The sequence below is a fragment of the Dipodomys merriami genome, unplaced genomic scaffold (genome assembly GCF_024711535.1).
Source record: "Dipodomys merriami isolate MVZ:Mamm:240054 unplaced genomic scaffold, mDipMer1.0.p SCAF_725, whole genome shotgun sequence".
NCBI classification, from domain to species: domain Eukaryota; kingdom Metazoa; phylum Chordata; class Mammalia; order Rodentia; family Heteromyidae; genus Dipodomys; species Dipodomys merriami.
The window spans coordinates 134,924-152,538 of NW_027206319.1; the positions used below are offsets into that span (position 1 = coordinate 134,924).

General features: G+C 45.1%; 1 long non-coding RNA gene across 1 annotated transcript; it reads left to right on the forward strand.

The window, feature by feature from the left end:
* The first annotated feature begins 9,677 nt into the window (after positions 1–9,677).
* Positions 9,678–16,030, forward strand: LOC138818271 (uncharacterized). The gene is made up of 3 exons (XR_011369031.1): positions 9,678–9,978; positions 14,817–15,017; positions 15,611–16,030. It is a non-coding gene; the product is annotated as an uncharacterized lncRNA (long non-coding RNA).
* Positions 16,031–17,615: the final 1,585 nt, after the last annotated feature.

The window sequence follows — 17,615 nt, forward strand, 5'->3', positions numbered from 1 at the left end:
TGCTGGGCAGGGGGACAATGCCTCCTCATCCAATTTCTTTCAATGGTCTTGCAGAGGGATTTGGGGAAGGACTCATGGGATGGACAATGCATAACCATCATGGTCCACCCAGTGCACAGAGGAGCTTACCTCATGAAGCTGGTTCAACAGGGTGATGGACACAGCTCCTGACCCACAGCCCACATCCAGAATGAAAGGACCACCTTGGGTTCCAGCCAGATAGGGATGCTGGGCCACCTCCTCCAACACCCATTCAACCAGTTCCTGTGTGAGAGAGAGACAGAGAGAGAAATAAGGCCAAAATTACACTTAATGCCGGGTGCCCGTGGCTCAGGCCTATAATCCTAACTACACAGGAGGCTGAGATATGAAGATCATGGTTCAGAGCTGGCCCAGGCAGGAATGTCTGTGAGACTCTTATCCTCAAAGAACCACCAGAAAACCGGAAGTGATTCTGTGGCTCATGTGGTAGAGCACTAGCCTTGATCTGAGGAGCTTGGGTACAGTGTCCTGGCCCAGAGTTCAAGCCCCACGACTGACAAGCAGTGGATTTCCCACCATAAGAAGTGGACTGCATAGCACCCACTGTCCTAGGGAGCATGGCAGAGAAGTCAGGCCAAGCTTCCTGTGCGCTGGGGGTCATGAGTAGATCACCTGGCTTCTCCATGCCTCATTTTCCCCAGCTGCAAAACTGAATAGAGTGAAGGATTCCCTTCATCATGGAGATTGGGTAATGATGAAAGAGAATCATGTTTTGTTTCATTATCCCACATCTATTGCATGATTAAGAGCAGACCCCATCTGCCACATTACCTCCTGCTGAGTCTCCCTGAGAGATCATGCCAGGCAAAGCATAAGCTTCATGGAAGCATTCCTGCAGAAGGGGGTGTTGGTTCAAGGCTTCCTATACACTTGGCTGCACCTTTATTGCCTCTACCTTTATTCTTACTATATTCTTCTTGGCTGTACTTTTGCTGTCTTTATTCTTGTTTTGGCTATTTTTCTATTGATCCGCGAACAGAGCATGTTGTTTCTTTCCAGTCCAATAGAGACGGCTTCTCTAAATAATAAAGACTAGGACCAAAGATTAGATGTGGACAATTCCCCAATCAATATATCATCTGATGGGACGCTGCCTCCAGAAACTCCTGCAAATTCAAAAGCAGTTTTGCGGCTCCCTCATAGTAAATATAGAAATATAAAATTTCCAGATATGTTACAATAGACAGAATTAATGGATTAAACTAAACCAGAAGGAGTTATCCCAAAAGCACAGAGAGTTATAGAAAAAGGGACCTCTGATAATAAAAGGAAAAGAAAGATTCCCACAACAGTTATGACTAAGTTTGGTCCAGCTTACATTATAGGGAATAGATGGTGGTTTCCCACCTCTTTCATTTGGAAATATGATGGCTGACTTATTAACTAGAGAAACCATCATGCTTTATTTGTAATTAGTCACCTTAATACTAATGACCAAAAACTTAGACTTATGCAAAAACATTGGAGCGAAATTGGATTTAAAGTTCAGCCAAAAGTTAAAAGGAAAGATTTGCTCACAGGCACCTGGAAAGGGCCTGATGTATTAATCACCTCGGGAAGAGGGTATACATGTGTGTTTCCACAGGATGCCGAGTCACCCATCTGGAATCTCAACCGACTCGTGTGCCCCTACAAAAATAAGAGAAACCCAGCAAAAAAAAAACAAAAACAAAAACAAAAACAAAAACAGAAGATGCAAATGAAGAAAACGATGCAGAAACTCAAAAGTCTTCACCTTTCTCCTCAACAGGCAAAGACAACAAAAGAAGCTCAACCACCAACCTGGGAACAAATTAAGCAGCTCACCGATTCTGCGGAGGAGATTGTGGTTTCTACGGGAAAGACTAGCACTGTTGAAAATATGTTTCTTGCTATGCTTGCCATTATTGCTGTGCAGTCAGTCTCTGTTTCAGGAGAACAATACTGGGCATATGTACCTAATCCTCATCTTCTATATCCCGTGGGATGGGAGGGATGAAGATATAATACAAGTAATGACAAATAATAGTGACCTGCTAGGGGGTTTGGAGGACTATTCTAATTCTCATATGACTTCTCAAACAATTAATTATGAAGGAATGACAGATACCACTCCAATTTGTATAACGCTATCAGGAGAAAATCTCCCTGGGTGTTCGCCTATAAACTATAGAACTTTTTTTACTGATGCCCTTTTTCAATCCAATGATAAAAGTTCAAAAAAGATTGATGTGGGAAATTGGCATGATGATATTAGGCTTTCATACTTATAATGAATCCTTTTTCATTCCCAAGAGGTATATACATTTAGGTAACTGCCTACAAAAATATCATGACAAGGATCAGTTTGGGGATGCATTAATTACCTCAGCAAAATGGTGGGAATGTGGATTTCAAAAGGCCTCTTTTTTACAACCCCATTGGGCACCAGATAGTATTTTTGATTTTTCCATTGCTAACCCCGATTATGATTATGCCTCCTACTTAAAACATAATTCATCAAAGTATAATGGCTATGCTCCTGATATGCACGAGGAACCCCTGAAAAAATGGCTCACTCCAGGGTGGGTAGCTTCCATTTTGGTGAGTCACTCTCCCTTTCACAATAAAATGGGCATTCAGCTGGATTTGTTCAGACTTTTTGCAGCAAAAAACATGATTTTACTGAAAAAGCCCAAAGAAACTAAGAGAACTGCAATTGGGGTAAGAGCATGTGTGGGTTATCCTATGGGAATTTTAGCTGGAAAACTAGATAATTTAATCATTATTAAGCAAGGAAAATCTTATTATATTAGCTGTAAGGATTTTATTTTTACTAATTGTCTTACTTCTTCTCTGGGTAAAACATATTCTGTAATTTTTATTTTAAAAAGACCTTCGTATGTAATGTTACGTGTAGATCTATAAAATGACCCTTGGTTTAAAAATTCTGCTTTACAAATGTTGAAAACTCTGGATATTATGTTGCAGCCAAAACGCTTTGTTGCAGCCTTGATTTTAGGAATAAGTGCTTTAATAACAATAATTAGCTCTTTAGCGATTTCTACAGCAGCCTTAGTAAATGAAGTAAACACTGCTCATTTTGTTACTGATTTAAGCAAAAATGTTTCATTAGCCCTAGTAAAAAAATAAATTATAGATAAAAGTTAGAAATGAAAATAAATGCTCTGGAGGAAGTGGTTCTGTCTATAGGTCAGGAAGTTCAAAATTTAAAAACACAACTCTCAGTTAAATGTCAGGTTAGTTTTAAATATATCTGTGTTACTGCTCTAAAATATAACTTTTCTTTTAATTGGAATGCCACCAAAAATCATTTGTTAGGAGTTTGGATAGATAAAGATATCTCTAATGTTATGGAGGCTTTACTGGACAAAATTACAGCAGTTAGTAAAGCTCATTCAGATGTAAAAAATTTACAATCTTTGGCAGCGTTATTTAAGCATAACGTGGAGGCCCTCAATCCTCTGGATTGGATTCATATAATAATTATAATTGCCATTGTCAAATCAATTCACGCAATACTTATTCTTATATTTCCAGTCATTTTCTGGATGATCTTTAGATTTGTCTCTTCTGTGCACCAAGACATTCATGAGCTTCAAGTAAAAAATAAAAAAGGAAGAAATTCCATGTCACCTCCTGCTGAATCTGTGTGAGAGTTCACGCCAGACAAAGCATAAGCTTCATGGAAGCATGCCTGCAAGAAGGGGGTGTTGGTTCAAGGCTTCCTATACACTTGGCTGCACCTTTATTGCCTCTACCTTTATTCTAACGATATTCTTCTTGGCTGTACATTTGTTGCCTTTTTCTCATTTTGGCTATTTTTCTATTCATCCACGAACAGAGCATGTGAAGCCACTTCCCCTCGTGCCTGTCCTCTCTACTCTCCGCTCTCTCTCTAGCTCCACTTCTCTCGCGTGCCGCCTCACACCCTCTGCGCATGCGCACCTGCCCCTGTGAGACCCTGGCCACTGCTGCCTCCACAGTGAGGCCCCTGGGCCCTGCCTCCTCCTCCCCTTGGCCCAGTCCCCATTTCCCCTTGGCTCCGCCCCCTACCCTTGCCCACAAGAGCAGCCCTGACTGGGCCCTAAGGCTTCCAGGCCATGGGAATTACAGCCTCACCTCAGCTCAGCACTCCCCACCAACCCTAGCACTTGCTCAGGGGATCGAATCTCCCATCAGCCCCACGACAAGAGGAGACTCTCCTCCAAGCCTCTCCACTCCACATATCAAACATGTGCACAGTGACACAGTGAGAGAGAGAGAGAGAGAGAGAGAGAGACAGAGAGACAGAGAGACAGAGAGACAGAGAGACAGAGAGACAGAGAGACAGAGAGACAGACAGACAGAGACAGAGACAGAGACTGAGAGACTGAGAGACTGAGAGAGATTGTTGGGGAAAACTACCTCTCAAGGACGCAGAACATAGCACCCTTTTGGATGACTCAGCACACAGCATACTTCAAAAAACATCTCAAAGCACCCTGAGTAAAAGACTCAGCACAATGTGCCCTTTGAAGGACTTAGCATATAATAGCCTTTGGGATGACTCAGCACACAGCACCCTTTGAAGGAGGGAATCCATAGCATGCAGTGTATAGGACTCAGTGCATGGCACACTTTGAAAAACTCAGCACGTAACACTCTTTCCCAGGACTCAGCACATAGCATCCTGTGATAAGTCTCCATACACACCACCCTTTGAAGGGCTGAGTATGTAGCACCCTGTGTAAAACACTCAGTGCACCCTTTGAAAAACTCAGCACATAGCACAGTTTTGAAGGACTCAGCACATACCACCTTGTGGAAGAACTCAACACACACCAATATTTGAAAGACAGTACAGAGAACTGTCTACAGGACTCGGCATATAGCACTCACCTCATCCTCTCTTCTCAAGGATGCAGCACATTGCACCCATTGAGGTAACTCAGCACACAGCCCTCTTTGAAGCACTCAGCAAAAGTACCCTTTGTAAAGGACTGGGCCCACAGCACCCATTGAAAAAAATCACCTGTCCCTCCCTTCTCAAGGGGTCAGCACATAGCACCATTTGGTATGAATTAGCATACCACACTTTTGAAGGACTCAGCATAAAGTACATTGTGTAATGGACTCAGCACACAGCACCCTTTGAAAAATCCAGCACAGCCTACTCTTCTCAAGGACTCAGAACATAGCACCCTTTGGGATGACTCAGCACACAGAATGGTTTTTGAACACTCAGAAAAAACACCGTATGTGGGATAGACTCAGAAAACAGCACCCTGTGAAGGACTCAGCACATACCTGTATGTCACAAGTTCAGCTGTCATTAGAATTAGGGTGCTTTCTGCAGTATCATCATTATTCAGAAACACTTCTCAAATCCTACTTGTTCACATTTAGCTAATGTGTGTTTTATGGGGGAAGGTCAGCTGGGGGTCTTGAACTAAAAACTTGGGGCCCCTGTCCCTGAACTCTTTGGTTCAATGCTAGAGCTCTACCACTTTGATTCACAGATCCAATTTTGGTTTGTTTTTTGGGGGTTGTTCTTTGACAGGCCTTATGGTAATCAGGAAGGCCAAGTTGGGGTGTCCATGGGCAAAGGCTCTTAGCTGGGCCTGGAGCTGACTTCTCACTTCCTTGTGCCCCTGGGAGCAGGGCCTCCTGGAGCTCTCTTGGCCTAGGGTGGAACAGATCTGTTGTGGAATCATCACTCAGGGTGAGCGAAAGTCAGGTTGTCCCTGGTCACTTCCCCAAATTGAACTCTAGAGGACGATAGTCCTCCATGATGGCAGAGGGACGCATGTTCCACCTCTAGCCATCAGGAGGCAGGAGTTGTCCACCATAGGGATTGTATCAGTTGTATTTACTCTTGTTTCCCTGGGGATCCCATCATGCTTTGAAGCCACCGTGGACAGGAAAGTCCTTGAGACTTACCTACAATTAACCATCGAAAAGCAAGTGGGGCTGTGGCTCAAGTGGCAGAGCACTAGCCTTGAGCAAGAAAACTCAGGGATAGAGCCTTGGCCCTGAGTTCACACACACACACACACACACACACACACACACACACACATGCACACACACCACATGCATGCAAAATCAAAGATATCTACACTGAAATCTTTGGGTATTCTCTACCTTTTCCCTACTGAGTCTGGTGGTTATTGGCCTAGGTGTTTGATGCATCCAACACCGCATGGCATCTTTAATTTTGGGGAACAGAATGGCTAGAAGGTCAGCCTTCCCCCACCCAGCTCCTTGACTGGGTCAAGGTCTATCCAGGCCCTTTAGGTCTCCTTTTACAGACTGGCCAAGATGCCTTCAAAAGGTATCAAATGCTGGACACTGATGGCTCATGCTTGTCATCCTAGCTAATCTGGAAGCTGAGATCTGGAGGATCACGGTTCAAAGCCAGCCTGAGCAGGAAAGTGTGTGAGACTCTTATCATCGATGAACCATCAGAAAACAAGAAGTGGCCCTGTGGTTCAAGTGGTAGAGTGCTAGCCATGAGAGAAAGAGCTCAGGGACAGTGACCAGGACCTGAGTTCAAGCTCCAGGACTGGAAGAACAAATCTTTATTGGAGGCTTGTTTTCCCTTTGAAAACAATTTCTTCTTTGTGATAAGCATAGCATGGGCCTCTTCCCTGGCCACCAATAGACCATTAGATGTCCCTGGAATATGGGTCACCTCCCAGCAGCCTTTGCCCTACCCGACTCGCAGTTTACCCTTCCCATGACCCAGCAGATGGAGGCTTGAGAAAAGGCCACCTGGCCATCTACTTATGGTGGCTGCTGAGGCTTTGGAGAATCATCATGTCACATAGTCATCATCTACATCAGTCTACAGAAGAAAGGGAAGGACCATTCCTCACCTGAGCCCGATAGCTGTGGGTGGCTCTGGATGTGGGGCAGCTGCGGCAGGATGTGCTTTGTGGGGGAGTCCTCTATGGGGTTGAGAATCTTGATCTCCCTTCTGGTAGTTTCCACACTGTGTTGAAGTGGCAATTCTTTAAAACCTTTCTGCTCCTCCCTCATTTCGCCCGCCCTGGAGCCTGGAGTCATTCAAAGCGGCGGCAGTGACAGGAGGCTCAGCTTGTGCTGGCATCTGGAGCCCGTTGTCCATGTCTTCCCCTGTGACGAGTGATAACGGCTCCCACAGCCGGCTCTCCATTTCTCCATCTTCTCCTAGGACAGATAGTACACATGCTCAGGTTTCTTCTGACACAGCTCAGCCAGAATGAACATCTGCTCTTTACATGCCATGAGGGACTCCTCAACAGTGTGATGTGTGCCGACAGCTGGCTGCATCTATGTTGAAGATCACCCGCTGGACTATGGAAGTCCATCTTATCAGGTAGGTCGTGAACAAAGTATATTTTCTTCTTGGACACCCACGTGTCCCACTTCCCATCCCCACACAGCTGTGGTGCCAGCTCATGTGATGGAGGGCCTGTGGCTCGAGCTTTCTCTGGCACTGAGCTGCCAGGTGAACCTGGTGCCTGCAGCAGGCCTGCCACTCCTGCTGCAGGAGTTTCCCCCTGTGGATTTCAGCCACTAAGAGTGCTCACAAATCCATGTCCCTCTCGGTTTGGGGAATGTCTCTATCCTCTGCAATGGTCACGTGGGGGGGAGTCGACTCCTCACCTTTTGCTTCTCCAGGGTTTTAGACTTCTGCTTCCCCAGGGAACGCCAGGAAGCTCAGCTGGGCCTGCAGCCACTCCTCCTGTGGTCTGATTACTTTCAGGCACTTGAGAGTGTGCTGCCACTTTGAGGGCACTACCTGGTCTCCCCAGTTGGTCGGGCTGTGCACTTTCTTCAGCTGCTCCAGGAGTTAGGTCTGCCTCTCTATGTGCTGTTGCAGGGCCTCCTTCTCGGAGCTCAGCCGCTAATTGGTGGAGATGTGGCACTCATAGATGGCTCTGAGCTCCTGCAGCGGGGCCAGGGACTGTCTTGCTGGTCCTGAGATGCTTGGCTTTCTTTCTCTCTCAGCCACTTCTTTCCATTCCTCTCTCTTCTCCTCTGTGTGGACCAGCTGTTCCCGCAGGTGTTTCTTCACCTGCTGCTCTGTGTCCAGGATGCTAGCGAGCTTCTTCTCCTCACTGCTCACCCTGTGGAGAGCCTCCCACAGCAGGGCCAGCTGTTTCTCCAGCTGTCTGTCACACACATATGCACATCATGGGGTCTCGGGGGTCTCCTGCCAATCCTTGGCCTTCTCCTCCAGTCTGCACAATTGTTCCTGCTGCTCTGCGTTCTGGAGATGTAACCTCTGGTTTTCCTGGACCTGGATGTGAAGTTATTCCTCCAGGTTTTTCAACTCCATCTGTGTGCAGTAGGCCTGGGCCTGCAACTGCCACTCAGCCTGAGATGGGCCATGGCTCTTCCAGTGTTCTCTAGGCTGAACACCTGCCTCGACCCTTGCTCCTTCTCCTCGGTCAGTTGGTTCACCCGCTGGGTCAGCTGCCGGGCCTCCTCCTTCCACGTGGACCTCTCAATGCTCAGGTCTTCTGTGAAGGTGTCTCTCTAGATTCGCTGTGCTCACCAGTCAGCTCACATTGTCTAGTAGTCTCTTCAGTTCCTCATGCCCCACCAGTGCTTGTTGGAACTTGCAGATTCCTTTCTCCCTGTTGTCCAGAGCACGTCTAGCTTCTCCTGTATCTTTGAGTTCACTTGCTCCAGGTCATCGAAGCTTCTCGCCTTCCTTGAGCAGAAGGGTCACCTCATGCAGCTGTTCAAAGAACATTTCAGTCTCATTCTGTGATCAGTAACCACAGAAGCCGACATCTCCAGCTCTGCCACGCACTGCTCTGCGGCCTGCAGGCAGCTGGTGAGAGCTTCGTGCTCCCTTTCTGTGTCATTGACCACCTGCTGCACGCAGGTGGGTGCACATTGTAAATTGCTTTCTGCAGAAACCAACCTCTGTATGGGTGCCTTGTGGATCTCTAGCTCCATTTTAGGTGCTGCATTCACCTGGGCTATCTTCTCCCTCTCTTTCTTCCATTGATCCTGCAAGTCGGACTTTTCCTGCTTCAGTGGTTGGATCTTGGCACAGAGGTGCCTGGTTTCTTCTTTTGCTGGGGTCCATAGTGGGCACCACGTGTCAGTAGCACCTCTGCAGATCCTTGGTGGTATCAGGACCATTGACACTCTGGAACCTCGTGGCTGTGACTGTGTCCAAAGGTAGGGGAGGCCCATGGTGGGCATCACCTTTGGCCGGACCCTCCATTGAATCTCGCTCCCCGATGGTGTTTGTCTTGGGGATCCTTCCCTTTTTCATGTTCTTTGTTTTCTTGAATGTTGCAGGTCTGTCAGGAGGATTCTTCTACCGGTGTTCTGGTGTTCATCCCCACAGCTTTCTCATGGTGTCTTGTTCTTTCAGACATCTGAGCGCTGGGATGGGAAATATGGGCTGGCCACGTTCCCAGGCTCTGGGAAATCCTCTCTTCTCCCACTCACTGATTAGGATGTCAATTTCGTACTCTACTCCAAAGTCGCCTGGAGTCTTTTGCTCACCGCTTTGCCACCTCTACCTTCCTCAATTGCTGGTAGTGGTGTCAACCAACAGAGGGAATCCTGGAGCTTCCGGGCAACATGGAATTTGGGTGTGGCCGCCATTCTTGTATCCCATTGTTCAGAAAGAACCATGAAAGAATGGGGGTGTGACCAGAATACTGTGATGCAGGCAGAATGGGCGGAGTCAAGATAAGAGCAGCTGCTTTCCAAGGAAACTCTGTCCAATCCTGCTGGGGACACGATGGTGACCTGCTTTAGCTGGATGGCTGCACAGATTGTTCTGTATGTCTGTTTGTTGCCAGTCCTGGACCTTTAACTCTGGATCTGGGCACAGTCTGTGAGCTGCTTTTGCTCAAGGCTAGCCCTCAACTTCTGGAGCCACACGACTCTACTTCTGACTTTGTTGGCACTGAAGTTGGACAGGGGTGACTTTGACCATGATCCTCCTATCACAGACTTGTAAGTAAGGAGAACTACTGAGAGCCATGGGTGCCTGCCTAATCATTGGTATTGCTGATGTTCTTGGACAGACCTGTGAGTTCACTATCCTGAGGATTAAATGGTGGAAGCTGGAGCCCACAGTTTGAATCCTGTTCCTGCCACCTCCAAATGGCAGGAGATCCTAAGAAATCCATTCCTATCCATATGAATACCAATGGAATGTGATATATGTCATGATTGAATGGGCAGTTCTTGAACGATTCTAGGATAAAATAGTACACAATTATATCCTAGGACTCTGATCAATTTTAAACTAACACTTTATGAAGCATTTAAACAATCATATTCATTAAATGGAGACATAATGAAATATCTAAGAATTGGATGTCACATTGTATGAAGGTGCCATTTTTTTCTGCCAGGACTGGGATTGGAACTCATGGTCTGGGTAACTCTGTTGCACTGTGTGGGAAGGGGAAGCTCACCTCCGTGAAGTCAAGAAATTCAAGTTTGTTCCTTAGGCCTGAAATCGATCCCCAGCACTAGAAAACATCTTTTTCATGTATATTTTACATACATTATGTTTACATACATATGTTGACTCTTTATTGCATTCAGTGTAGTTATTCATTTTATTTTTTGTTTTATTTATGTATTGGCCATTTATTTTATTAAGTATTATGGCACATAGAACATTGATTACATTGATTACATAGGATATAGGTCTGCATATGTATTCCACTTCACACCTGACACCCAGGAATTTCACAGAAAAAGAAAATGTGTCACCATCAGCTTCTTACTCCATGATTCATTGTTTGGGAGTGTTGGTGTCTGAATTCAAAGCCTACAAGGCCAAATTCCTGAATGGGTGAGTGTCAGCACGCCATCCTGGGGCAAATTGAGCTGACAGGCAGTTCCCAGGGTCTGAGATCAAGCCCCTAGGGTTGACAAAATAAGAACAGATTGACATGTCGATGGTATTATGCTAATAAATATTTATCTTTATAGAGTGCCAGAGATGTCTACACATTATTCAGTTATATAGACTACATTTCTACCAATTCTTGGGTATTTATTATGCCTCTATGTAATTAATGGTATTGTTTTAATCCTTAATAAACTATTAAGTAAATCAAGGAACTGAAATTATTATATCCCTGTTTCATATTAAATAATGTTTCATATTAAATAAAATCAGTCTACTGAAATTATTATGTCTAATTTTATATGATTAGCATTCACGATTAGCTCATTCAACTGTGACATTGATAACATTCCATGGTTATTCCTATGGATGGGAACGAGTCTCTTAAGATCTTCCACTATTTGGAAGTGGCATGACTGGGATTCGAACTCTAGACCTATGTTCCTGTGCGGGACTATGGCTTCCTCAATAGCCTGTTAGCCTTCAGCAATGCAAGATGAAGTACCCTTTGGAGCCCTGTCATTCAGCTCCAGATGGTCATGGTGCAAAGGAAGAAAATGTAAAAATGCAATCATGCAACATTTTTTTCTTTGGTCGGTCATAGGGCTTGAACTCTGGGCCTGAGTACTATCCCTGTGCTCTTTAGCTTAAGGCGAACACTCTACCACTTGAGTCACAGTATTACTTCTGGGTTTCTAGTGGTTTATTGGAGATAAGATTGTCACAGACTTTCTTTCCCGGGCTGGCTTTGAACTGTGATACTCAGATCTCAGCCTCCTGTGTAGCTTGGATTTCAGTTGTGAGCCACTGGCGCCCGGCTCTGCCACTTTTTTTCTGTGCATATTTTTCCCACTTGCAAAGCTTGGAGATCTAGGATCCCAGGATAGGCTGTGGCTCCAGTGGCTGCACCCCCGCCTAGGATGATAGAAGCTGAGGCAGAGTTGCCATGACCTGAGTTCAAGACCTTGCTTCGCAAAAAAAAAAAAAAAAAAAATTAGCTCCTTGGCTTGCAATTCACGCTGTTTGTTTTTCTACCAGGCTTTGGATTTGAACTCAGGGTCTGCGTAACTCTGTAGCACTGTGGACAAAGGGGAAGCTCACCAGGCTTGAAGACAAGAAAGTTGGGCCTGGTCCCTAGGCCTGAATTCAAGCCTCAGCCCTGGAAAACATACAATTTATATTTATTGTAAAGATAGTATTTGTATTTACCTATAGATGTTCAGTCCATATCCTGTTTATTGTGGTTATTGATTGTATTTTTGTTTTATTCAATTATTTACCATTTATTGACTGTGATGATATGCATTCCATTTATTATACTGATGGCATCCCATCACACAGCATCTAAATTTGTAGACGTGTTCTCCATCATGTCTGACACCCAGGACTCTCAGAGAAAATGAAAACAGGTGTAACACTTGACTTCTTATTCCACAATCCAATTGTTTGCAGTGCTGGAATCTGAACTCAGAGCCTAGCAGACCTAATTCAACACAGCAACCTCTAGCCAAGGAAGCTGCCAGACAGTTCCCAGACCCTGAGATTGAGCCACAAGGGTCGACAAAATAGGCATACATGGATAGAATTCCAGAGACATCTACTTAGGATTCAATGACATCAACTACATTCCTACCAACTCTTATGTATTATGCTGCCATTGAAGGAGTAGTATTGTTTTCATGCTTAATAAACCATTCATTAAGATCAATCAGCATCCTAGGATCATTGCGTCCCATTTTAGATTAGACCATTTTAGATTAGACCGATGCCCGCAGAAACTTATACAATCATGAATTACCAAACATTCCATCGTTATTCCTGTGGATAGGAACAAGTCTCTTGGGAAGTCTCCCCACTGGTAGGTGTCAGGACCAGGATTCAATATCAGGGCCTTCGATGACATATGGGCCTGTGGCTTCAGCAATAGCCCACTAGCCTTGGCCAATGAAAAGTGAAGTAAACTTTTAGCTTTGTCATTCAGACCCAGGTTGGTCACCATGCAAAGGAATAAAATGTAAAAAAATCCATCCCGTGGCTATTTTCCAGTGAGGTTTTATTTTTCTCATGCAAGGCTTCAGGGCCTAGGATCACAGGATCGGCTATGCTCCCATGGCAGCCAACCAGCCTAAAGTGATCGAAGCTGAGGCAGAGTTGCCATGAACTGAGTTCAAATCGCTTGGTTGGCAAAAAAAATAAAATAAAATAAAAATAAAAAATAATAAACCACCCTAGCTCAGAATTAGCACCATTTTTTCTGCCACAGCTGGGATTCCAACTCAGATCTGGGTAACACTATAGCACAGTGGGTGAAGGGGAAGCTCACCATCCTTGAAGACTACAAGGTTAGATCTGCTTCCAGGGCCTGAATTGAAGCCCAGATCACCTTCAATCTGCAGACCACCAAGTTCGGACCCAGCATGGTCACCATGCAAAGGAAAATGAACATAAAAGCGCCAGGTGGAACTTCCTGCCACTTTTTTTTCCCCTTCACGGTTTTTTTTCCTGCAAGCCCTGGGGTCCAAGGATGCGATGATGAGTTGTAGGTCCAGAGGCTGCAGCCTAGGATGATTGGAACTGAAGCAGAGTTGCCACGACTTGAGTTCAAGCTCTGAGTCTGTTAAAAAAAATTGTGAAGGAAGCACCCTAGCTCCGAATTCACCCCATTTTACTGCCAGAGCTGGGATTTGAACTCAGGTCTGGGTAACTCTGTTGCACTGTGGGGGAAGGGGAAGATCACCATCCTTGAAGACTACAAGTTCAGGCCTGCTCTCAGTGCCTGAATTGAAGCCCCAACACTGACAAAAATCATGTGTCCACCTATTTTACACATAGGATCTCTATTTACATACTTGTGTGGAATGCATCATGCTTTCAATGTAGTTATTTATTTTATTGTGTGTCTTAGAGATGCATTTTGTATTTTATTGCATATGATGACAGATATAACTGTGCTGATATGGATGGCAACCTATTCCAATGTGTACAGAGTTGCCTATATAGCATACTGTGTCCTGGCTGAGACCCAGGACTTCACAGCACAGGAAAACAGGTGCAACAATGGGCTTCTGAAAGAAGCATTCATGTTTTGGCAGAGTTGGGATTTGAACTCAAAGCCTAGCAGTCCCAATTGGTAAAATGGTCAAGGGGAGGACACTGGCCAGTGAACAACTGAGGAGTTAGGCCGTTCCCAGGACCTGACATTGAGCCCCAGGGAGAGCCAGGATAGGCATAAATTCATAATTGAAACAGGATCTGTATTAACATATTGGTGTAGACAGCATCTTGTGTTCGGTGCACTTCTCCTTAACTTGTGTCTAATTCATGGAGGTATTGTGTATTTTACTGAGTATGGTGACAGATATAACTGTGCTGACATGGATGGCAACCTGTTCCCATGGTTATAGAGTTGCCTATGCATTCATTCTCCATACTAGCTGAGACCAAGGACTTCCACATGAGAGGAAAACAGGTACAAAGACTGGCTTCTGACATCAGGATGAAACTTTTGTCAGTGCTGGGATTTGAACTCAAATCTGGGTAACCCCATTGCACTGTGGGGAAAGGGGAAGCTCACCATCCTTGAAAACTAGAATGTCAGGTCTGGTCCAGGGCCTGATTTGAAGCCCCAGCACTGGACAAAATAACAAGCCCACCTCTTTTAAACTTAGGATCTCTACTTCCATACTGGGGTGGTATGCATCTTGCATTCAAGGTAGTTTTTTTTTTATTTTGAGTCTTATTCATAGATGTATTGTGTATTTTATTGAGTATTGTAACAGGTATATCTGTGCTGCCCTGGATGACAACTGATTCCCATGAGTAGAGAGTTGCCTATGCATTCTCCATCGTAGCTGAGACCCAGAACTTGCACAGCACAGAAGAACAGGTGCAACGACTGGTTTCTCACATCAGGGTGAATTTTTGGCAGAGCTGGGATTCGAACTTGGGGGCTAGGAGGCCCAACTGCCCAATGGATCCATGTGAGCATACCAGCCTGTGAACCACTAAGGAGCTGGGCCTTTCCCAAGAACTGAGATCTAGCCCTAGGGAGGCCACAATAATCCTCAATGCATCATTGAAACTTGGGATGTCTATTCACATCCATGTGTGGACTTCCTCCTGCATTGAGGTTAGTTATCCTCTCCATTTTGTTTGTTATTCATGTATGTATTGTGTATGTTCTTGAGTATATGATGACAGGTATAACTGGGCTGGCATGGATGACAACCTATTCCTATGGCCACAGGGTGGCCCATGCATTCTACATCTTAGAGGAGACCCAGGACTCGCACAGGAAAGGAAAACAGGTGCAATGATTGGCTTCAGAAATCAGGATGAATCTTTTGGCACTGCTGGTATCTGATCTTGGAGCCTAGCAGGCCCAATAGGCGAATGGATCCACGTGAGCACACCAGCCTGTGAGCCACTAAGGATCTAGGCCATTCCCAGGACTTGAGATCGAGGCCCGGAGTGAGGGGGAGCACAATTGTCGTCCATTTATAAGCTGAAGATAGTATGCAAATAAGTACATATTTGAATAGAGTAGGAGACATGGCGACCTGTGATGGAATCCAATTTACCCTGTGACTACCAATTCTCAGATCTTCCCCAATGCCTCCATTTCTTGACTGTGATGATTATTGTCACACTTCATCAACTCTTCATAAAAAATAATGGATACCCCATGAGTCTTGCTTATCATTTCCTACTTGCATCCTGCAGGAACTACTCATTCAAGGATGAGATGATCACATTCCACACTTCCTAGGTCCAGAAGCGAGTACTTCAGGATCTTCCACCATTCCCACAATGTTGGGCGGCTGACCCGGATTCCAACCCATGGCCTCCGTTGCATGGTTGGCTGTGACTTCCCCGATAGCCAGCAGGTCTTCAGCCATGCCAGGTCACCTTCACTCTGTAGGCCGCCGGGTTCAGACCAACAGGGTCACTATGCAAAGGAAAATAAACGTACAAGCACGAGGTGGAAATTCCTGCTGCTTTTTTCCCCTTCTGGCCGTTTTTTGTTTTTGTTTTTGTTTTTGTTTTTTCCTAGGATCCAAGGATGGGCTGTGGGTCCAGAGGCTATATCCTAGGATAATTGCAGCAAAGGCAGTGTTGCCTCGACTTGAGTTCAAGGCCTGGGTTTGGCAAAAAAAAAACATAAATAAATAAAAAATTATGAATGAAGCACCCTCGCTCAGAATTCACGCCATTTTATTGCCAGAGTTGGGATTTGAATTCAGGTCTGGGTAAATTTGTTGCACTGTGGGGGAAGGGGAAGATCACCATCCTTGAAGACTACAAGGTCAGGCCTGCTCCCAGGGCCTGAACTGAAGCCCCAACACTGGCAAAAATCATATGCCCACCTATTTTACACATGGGATCTCTATTTACATACATGTGTGGAATGCCTCATGCTTTCAGTGTGTGTCTTAGTCAAGACTGCATTTTGTATTTTATTGAGTATGATGACAGATATAACTATACTGACATGGATGGCAACTGATTCCCATGTCCATGGAGTTGCCTATGCTTTCTCCATCCTAGCTGAGATCTAGGACTTTCACAGGACAGGAAAGTAGGTGGATCTATGGGCTTCTAATATCAGGATTCATGTTTCGGTACTGTTGTGATTTGAATTCAGAACCCAGCAGGCCAATTGGCGAAAGGGTCAAGGAGAGCTCACTGGCCTGTGAGCAACTGAGGAGCTAGGCTGTTCTCAGGACCTGACATCGAGCCCCAGGGAGGGCCAGGATAGGCATAGATTCATCCTTGAAACATAGGATCTATATTGACATATATGTGTGAACAGCATCTTGCATTCAGTGCACTCCTTTTCCTTATTTTCTGTCTAATTCATGGAGGTATTGTGCATTTTGCTGAGTATGGTGTCAGATATAACTGTGCTGACATGGATGATGACCTGTTCCCATGGTTATAGGGTTGCCTATGCATTCATTCTCTATCCTAGCTGAGACCCAGGACTTCCACATGAGAGGAAAACAGGTGCAATGACTGGCTTCTGACATCAGGATGAAACTTTTGTCAGTGCTGTCATTTGAACTTAGGTCTGGTTAACTCCATTACACTGTGGGGGAAGGGGAGCTCAACATCCTTGAAGACTAGAATGTCAAGCCTGGTCCAGGGCCTGATTTGAAGCCCCAGCACTGGACAAAATATAAAGCTCATCTCTTTTTTTTTTTTTTTTTTTTTTTTTTTTGCCAGTCATGGTACCTGAACTCTGGGCCTGGGCACTGTCCCTCAGCTCTTCAGCTCAAGGCTAATGCTCTACCACTTGAGCCACAGCACCACTTCCAGCTTTTTCTGCTTATGTGGTGCTGAGGAATCGAACCCAGGGCCTCATGCATGCAAGGGCAAGCACTCTACCACTGAGCTACTTTCCCAGCCCCATAAAGCTCATCTCTTTTAAACATAAGATCTCTATTTACATACAGTTGTGGTATGCATCTTCCATTCAATGTAGTTTTTTTTATTTTGAGATTTATTCATGGATGTATTGTGTATTTTATTGAGTATGGTGACAGGTATATCTGTGCTGCCATGGATGACAACCTATTCCCATGGCTATAGAATTGCCTATATAGCATTCTCCATCATCGCTTAGGTGCAGGACTTTCACAGGACAGGAAAACTGGTAGATTGATTGACTTCTCACATCAGGATGGATCTTTTGGCAGTACTGGGATTTGAACTCAGGGTCTAGCAG